Here is an 8,448-nt window from a genome sequence, read left to right as displayed (position 1 = left end):
AATTTTCAGGTCTCTTGTAACTGAGTCCTCAAGGCTCAATGGGATAAGCCTGTATAAAGGTTGAATGAATATATATATATATATATATAAATAAATAAAACATACATTTATTTCATTTACCCATTATTTATACAGGTAGTCTCATTGAGTCACAAGAACTCATTTTCAAGAGAAACCTGTTTTTGGGAGCAGATGTTGTCAGTCCAGGGAGTTGAACCTGCGACTTTACGACTTTACGATCACAGGCCCATCTTCTTTAACCTCTGCGCCACCACTCCCCATACATACACCTTTTGTTTTGTCACCACACTTTTTCACTTAGAATATTACTTTTGGTATGTTATCTTTTATGTTTTATGTTATCTTCTATTTCTTACCTATAAACTAATTATTATAATTAATCACCAGATTGTTACTCCCCTCACTGACCTTTGAGTTGGTTCAGTCCAACTCTGTTCATGTATCGTATTAGCTCGTATTTATTCATGACGATGAGACATTACATTAATTTTAACAAAACATAATAAAATGTGTGTAATGCAATACTTTTTGGGGGGAAACAAATTGGGAAAATCAGACATTAAAGAAAGCTTTGCAGACCTCTAAATATAGTTTAAGATGTCAAATGGGGATCTGCATTTAGCAACTATTTTAAACAAGAAATACCATTGTACAATAGGGCTCCTCATTAAGGACTTAATGGTTTATAAATGGTTATTTATATTAACACTCTTTAAAGCATTAACAGTCATTTATAAAATTGTTGTAAAAATACTGTACATTCATTTTTGCAGGCCAACCGCAAGATTCATAAATTAATTTATATAAATATAACATTGCCCAGTTTACATATTTTACATATTTTCTATGCCAAAATAACCTCTGTATCTTCAGATGCTCATTGCGCTTACATTCATTTAGCTTACTGACAATGGTTAAAAATTAAAATATCAACTATGAGTTAATAAATCCTTTCGAAAGGGGCCCTTTTTTTAGTAGTACCAAAAAATGCAGGTGCTCAAATCTGTCTTCTGGTTTCATGATGTCCATGCACCCAACAGAGCTAAACAGCTGCACAGTGTGATGCTATTATCATATAAAAGTATGTGCATGTGCATAGTCCCAGCTGGTGATTTGATTTGCATGTAAGGCATCTTATTTTTGTGAAAATTCTAAATTAGCTAAATTAACTGAAACTGAGTTGTTAAAGCTAAAAGAAGTGGAAGGCTTGCTAAAAGCCAAAAAATAGCAAAATAGTAGCTAAAAGCTAAAAGTATCAAAAGGCTAGCATAATGTAGCAGAGCTGTAGCTAAAAAAAGTAGCACAAGACAAAAATAGAGCCAATATGTTGAAGGAGGTTTTAAAGAGATTTTTGTAAGTATTGGTATTAATCTTGAAGTTTTTATATGGAGAAAATGTGTAAATAAAGTAAAATATTTTGAAACATATAAAAAGGACAAAAAAACAAAACTCATACCTCCATCTCCTGAATGAGCTGAACAATTTAATACGTGAATTACTAAAATAACAACTATGCCAAAGTAGTTAGATTGCATAAAATATACACTACAGGCAACTGTGGTTAGAGCAGTCGTCCTCCGGTGGGAGAGTTGGGGGTTCGACTCCAGCAGCAGTCACATGCTGAAGTGTCCCTGGGCAAGACACTGAACCCCTCACTGCCTCCGATGTGTGCCCAATCGACGTATTAATATCATCTAAAAGCACTGATTAGTCTTTGTATCTAGTAGAGTGAATGGGTAAATGAAGGCACAGATTGTAGTGTAAAGACCTTTGAGTATCTTGATCAGATAGAAAAGTGCTGTATAAGTACAGTCCATTTACCATTTATCATACACACAAATTAAATTAAATAAACAAAACAAGGAAACTATGAATGCTGATCAGGTGCCCATGTTTCAGTGTCATCATATTGATCTTAATTAAATTTATCTTGCAGCTGTTGACCAAAGAAACTAGTCCAGATGACATGATTTAACCTTTTTTTTTGTTATTTATCTGGATGATTGAGCATACAAACATTTTTTCAAAGCATGTGAGAAAAACTTTTAGCTTGAAAAAACAACAATCCAATTTATTGTTCTCATGTTCAGAATATGTACACAACAATGGAAAATGCTATTTTATTGCTACTCCATGTAAAATTGGACCTGTTTTTGCTTTTATGCATCATTCTCTCATCCTGCCATACTTTATGATCATACAATAAAATCAGAGGTATTTTCCGGGTGTTTTTGCATTTAAGAATTCAAAGTGCCAGCTTAAAGGATGATATTTTGTTTGATTAAATCTCTGCATTCCATTTTTAGCTATTTTGACTATTATATTATTGTGACAATGGACAACAAATATAGAGCTGCAGGGACAGTTTTTGCAGAGATAGTCTTATCTGTCAGTCGCACGACTCACAGAAACTCACTTCTTTGCTCAGTAACTTCTGTATAAATCACACTTTAACTTAGTGCCACACCCTGCAAACAACACACACTGTTGAGGTTTGATAGTGAAGGTTGCAATGTTATCAGGACTCCCAGCCTTGCTGCTGCTGCTTATGAAGCACACAAATGCACATGAAAGATAAGGAGAGCATACAATAAGCGTGCAACAAACAAGCACACACACCGAGACAGACACAGTTTACAGGCGCCATCAAAAGAGGAAGTGCTCTTCATGCTGAGCCTCTGAGGTTTTATCAGAAGGGATCTTTGAATATTCACAGTTTCCTGTTTGTTCCAGTGTGTCCTTTGATAGACCAAACGGTACTAGCATTTACTGTAAATGAATGAACAAAATATCATTTGCTATTCACACCAAAGACTTTTAATTCTTAAATTTGTCTAAATATGTTTTTGAAAAAAAAAAGGCGATTCAATAATATTGCATTTCTGTCTGGTATAACCATCTTAAACCAGTCACTGTAATGTTTGCTTCCCATGCCTGCATTAAAGCTTTCATTGTAAGCTGATCACACCTTTGTACTACGTTTTAACCGTATTTGTCCGTTGTGGCATTTTTATAGATCCCATAGACTTTGCTGTTTTTACCTCACTGTCATGTTCAAAAGGTAAAATGAAATAATATATTAAAATATTAAAAAAAGACATATCAAAGTGAAATGGCTGAGCAGAATAAACAGCACAGATAAGTACAAAATGGGATGAAGCAACTGAGGGAGTAAAATAAATACTGATTAATTGGATAAAGAATATAATGGAACTGAGTTGATGGACAGAGAATAAAGGGCAAGGTTTACTCAACATAATAATTGATTAAAACAGAAAAAAGAACAGGCAGGAGAACACGAGAGAAAAATGAGAGATGGAATGATCCACAGGAGGAATCGATTAGTGTTAAATTGATGAGGCCAGCAGGAGACAACTGTTATCTACAATCTAAACTCATTATCCAATCTGTTTACTGACTGAAAGTATGAACAAACTTTTCTTTCAAACTGCAGATTGTTAGTGTGTCTGTAAGTCAACCTGACAGATAATTTACATTTTTTTTCTTCTCTGTGTGTTTGTATCATGCACAAAACATCTAATAAATTACAGAACACATATTAATCAAGTACATCTATAAACGATTAACATTTGAAGTCAATCTGATTCAAGATGGCAGAAAAATCAGAGATTTTAGCAAACACAAAATTGGCTATAACTCAACCAATTTTACAGATATTGAGCTAAAATTTGATGTATTCACAACATATATTCTAACCAGCAACAGTTCAAGTGAGATAAAGCAGGATATTGACACATTGCATGAGATTTTTTCTTGTGTTATTTTACAATTTTAACCAAAATGGCTATAACTGACGTAAAGTTGGTCTTAAAATCTGGCATGAAAGCCCGGGGATGATATACATTCCTTTCAGGAGTGCTAGGCCTTCAATTCGGATTAAACAAGACTATTTGGATGCAGTAATGTTATTCATTAGGGATGCACAATATTATCGGCATGGTATCGGTATTGGCCTTTATTAGCGTTAAAGTTAAATATCGGCCATTCCATCTAAATAACTCACCGATATAAAAGACACTGTTTTTGTATGACAACCCAGTTACAAGGATGCCTGCAGCTCCAGCACAATGTGATGATGTCACGCGCGCCTACCTGATGTGATCACGGCAGAGAGGAAGAATTCAAAATATTGGCGGTGTGGAAGTTTTTTTTTTCCATTGAGGATATTGGATTATGAAGATTTTTGTTCTACATTGAGTCTTTCTACATCGTCCCCAGTCAGAGATATTTTCAAGCGTGCAGTGGATCCCACACTGCAGCTAGGAACTCGGAACAAGTCTCCACAAGTGAGACAGCATCGCAGGTGACTAATGCTAATAAATAACATTTAACACTTTTCATTTAATATAAGTTAAAGTGATATGTATATGGCTGTTACTGAATATATGTCACCAGCTCTTACAGCTGTTACACAATTTTTTTTGTAGCAAATAAGCCTAAATAAGAGGGCTTTGTTCTGACAAAGGAAAATATATAAACAATAATAATACTGATATGGGTTATCAGCCAAATAAGTTTTAACATATCGACATATTGGATATCGGCCAAAAATCCAATATCGTGCATCCCTATTACGCATGGCAATTTTACCTATCAAAATGAAAATGTCTCTGTACACACTATACATACAGTTTGCAAATGATGTTGAAGGATGCATCCATTTTTAGAGCCCAACTGATCCAAAGAGTAGCAGAGCAGCTGAGTGAACAATGTAGCTGTGGGTGGAAGAGTGGGTGGTTGGTTGAAGAGAGGCAGAGTGTTGGATCCACTCAGCGCTGCCTCAAATGCATTTCATCCATCCATCCCATCATTTCTCAACCTCCTTATCTATCTAGAATCAAACACTAACGTACCAGCCTCTTGTGCAATTTAAATACTAAACTCAGGGATAAATGTTGGTGTTTGAATTAAAAGCTATTAATTATGAGCTTTAAATCTTTATTTGCTGAATTGGTGTCCTTAAACATTTTTACATTGTAACACAAGGCAGCTTTTTCTTTGTATTTTTTTTTTTTATAAAAGGATCATAATGGGGTTAGGGCTTGCTTGCATACCCAGTTCAAAATGGCTACCACAGCTGTCACTCAGTTATTTTCATGATTCAAGATTTAAAAATCTTTGTCACATGTAACAAAGCATGTCTTTGGTCTATAGTAGAGGCTCAACACAACAATAGAACACATTCATACAAGAACATATCACACACAAAAAAAATCCCATACCCCATACCCAACATCATAAAATATCTCAAAACCCACAACCTCATTAGACTATATGCCTATAACCATCTGCACAATTTTCCTTTATTTAAAAGGCTGATTGCAGTGGAAATAAAATAGTTTTTACAAGTTTTTTTTTTTCTTGGCCAGGGTACTCTAATATCTATTTTTATACAAATCTTGAGCTAAAATTTGGCGTGGTAGTAGGAAAGGGTCATCTTCAACACTTACCCCATCACATCTTGCAAGATCTAGCAACATCACATTAGATCACGCATAATGTTGTGTTCAAGGTTTGATCAAAACAGCTACAACTCCATCTTTTCTCATCGAAAGATGATCTTAATTGAAAACTTTGGCATTAAATGTGGTGGGCAATATGTATTCTTTCAAGGAATGCTCTTTTTGTGATTTTTACAGAAATTTTAATCTGTTGAATCATGTATTAAAAGCTTGAAGTTCTCTCATGCTGCTGTTAAAGTGGCTGTCAGCTGCAGGACTGTGTGGGGGAGAGACGGATTAAAAAGGTGAGAGATGAGAGAAAAGCAACACAGGTTGGTTGTAATGGTGGCGAGGAGTGTGTGGGAGGGCCTGTGTGTTAAAAGACAAACAGATCTTAAGGATGAGAGGAGCGGTGAAGAGAGGACACAGCTCTTCTGAAGCGTTTACTCATATTCTAGTGAGAAACAAAAATAAATAAAAGCAACTAAGATGAGAAAGGCTAACGATTAGTGTCACAGATCTAAAGGGCATGTCTCTTATATGTAGCATAACTTAGGGTGATTTCTTAGCCTTTTTTAAAATCTTATTTTTTTCAGGTCTTTTACTTTCAGACAATGAGCTTGTTTGGATACTATTTCACTATAAAGCATCCCTTCACCCCATGTACATAATTTTGTTCCACCTCATGTACCACGTGGTGAGAACAACAATAAACTTACTTAAACTTGAACTTCAAAGAAAGGGATGAGTGTAGAGTTGCACTCGGGTCCAAAAAATCGGACCCGACCCGGCCCCAGCCCGCTGCATTCATCTCAGAACCCCACCCGCTCAGACGAATTAACGGTAATTACAGGTCAGAACCTGAATAAAAACCCAACATTTTTAATTAAGCTTTGACTTCTTATACCACCGACTATTATTAACAGTTGGAGGACGCACGGCTGAGTAAAGTGGGCAGAAGATCAGAGCTGAGGATCCATCAAAGCACATTAAATGCTTCCCCTGCTTCTGCCTGCATTGGACCTTGCTCTGATATGTTGGATATTTTTTGATTTCACCTAGTGTTGTAGTCAAGACCACCTAGCCCGAGACCAAGTCAGGACCAAGTCCAGAGTGTACCGAGACTTGGACAAGACCAAGACTTTTAGGGTCCGAGACCAAGTCGAGACCAAGACCTTAAATGAAATAAATAAAATATAAACATTTTATTATAAAATATTGTTTATAAAAGTTACATTCTGAAACTTTAAGTTTGCTTTTAAATGAATAAATCAGCTTTTAGAATTTTTCAAAGCTACATAACAAAGAAATCAGACATTCAGTGGCCTAACTTCATGTGTTTAAACAATAAAATTACACAACTGTTAAATTGGAAGCAGTATCATCACATGTCAAGCCTTAAAAAACTACAGTGGCAAAACACTCTTCGTAAGTCCAAACTCAAGACCAAGGATAACCATATAGTTGCACAGTGGTTTCAGTAAAGTAGTAGATATAAACCTAAAAAAGTTACATAAATGGATATAGGACTGTAGGACTACTTGTATAGCGCCTTTCTATCTTATCGAGATACTCAAAGCACTTTACACTACCATCTGTGTCCGCATTTACCCATTCATACAGCACTCTACTAGATCTCTACAAAGCTAATTTAACAAATCATTCTAAAGAGACAAATCAGAGATTTATCACATTCATACACCGACAGGACACACATCGGAGGCAACGAGGGGTTCAGTGTCTTCCCCAGGGACACTTCGCCATGTGACTGCTGGTGGATTCGAACCCCCAACTCTTGCATTGGAGGATGACCGCTCTATTGAACTTTTTACTGCTTTCAACCTGCCGGTCAGCGCGCAATCAAATGCCCGTGTGCGGCTGGTGATGGTATGGCAAGCCATGTTGGCATATAATTGGATCGTCGGCCGCATGCGTCCCTGATGCAATAAAAAGCCCAACACTGACCTGGCCCGCACATTAAGCACAATATTATGGCATGGCCTGGTCCGAATCCAGGTTGGGCAAGGCCGGGCTCCAGGTTCAGGTTAGAAATGACAGCTCTAGATGGGTGTGACAGGATTCATACACTTTGCATTTCAGTCATGATCATCCTTTGGGATTCTGCTATGAAGACTATTCACAGGAGACTGTTTTGTGTAAGAACAAATTTATAGAGGGCTCTTCCTTTTGGCCTGCCAGCTGTGACTCACACACAACAATATTTAATAATTTAGTCCAGTTTAAAATTGCAATTTAAGGGCCCACTTGGTCATTCTGAATTGCCTTTTTTAATCAAATAATATGGACATCTAACTAGGTTGAGTCAGGTCCTTTGGACGAGTTCTTTGTTGAAACGTTGAGACTGGTGAAACAATGGTGTCTTGATGTCACAACTCCATTTTTCAACAAACAGAAAGATGACCCCCCCCCCCCACACACACACACACACACACACACACACACACACACACATACACATAATTATAGATGTGATTGAAATAGATTTTTCAAATAAATTTTCTATGTTTAGATGTATGTAACATTTTTAAATTCATAATATATTGTCAATTTGACAATTGTTATACCAAGCGGCTTTTCAGGACTGACGTAAACTCTGTACTTTTTCCTGTCAGCCCACTAAAGTGTTCCCACTTATGGCTCCTCATCCATTTCAGAGTTTCTTCTTGGCCTCTGCGTTTAGATAAAACAGCAGAACTAAGCATGCCGAATTGACCCCTCAAGTTTCAGATTCTATAGTGCCTCTTGTAACACCCGTTTTTAATTAGCTCCTTCAACGGTAGAACATGGCAGCAGAATTGCAGCCTGGAATGTAATTTCAGTCGTAGACGTCTTTTCTGTTCCTGCACCCCTACACACTCTTCATGGGAATAATCTACATGCGGGGAAATCAGTGCGTTCAGCAGCAGAGACCCATAATTAAGATCATTGCGCTTTTGTGATTTTT

Source organism: Nematolebias whitei, chromosome 3 (genome assembly GCF_014905685.2).
Source record: "Nematolebias whitei isolate Nwh7 chromosome 3, NemWhi1, whole genome shotgun sequence".
Classification (NCBI taxonomy): Eukaryota; Metazoa; Chordata; class Actinopteri; order Cyprinodontiformes; family Rivulidae; genus Nematolebias; species Nematolebias whitei.
Note: the sequence above shows the minus strand (reverse complement) of the source record.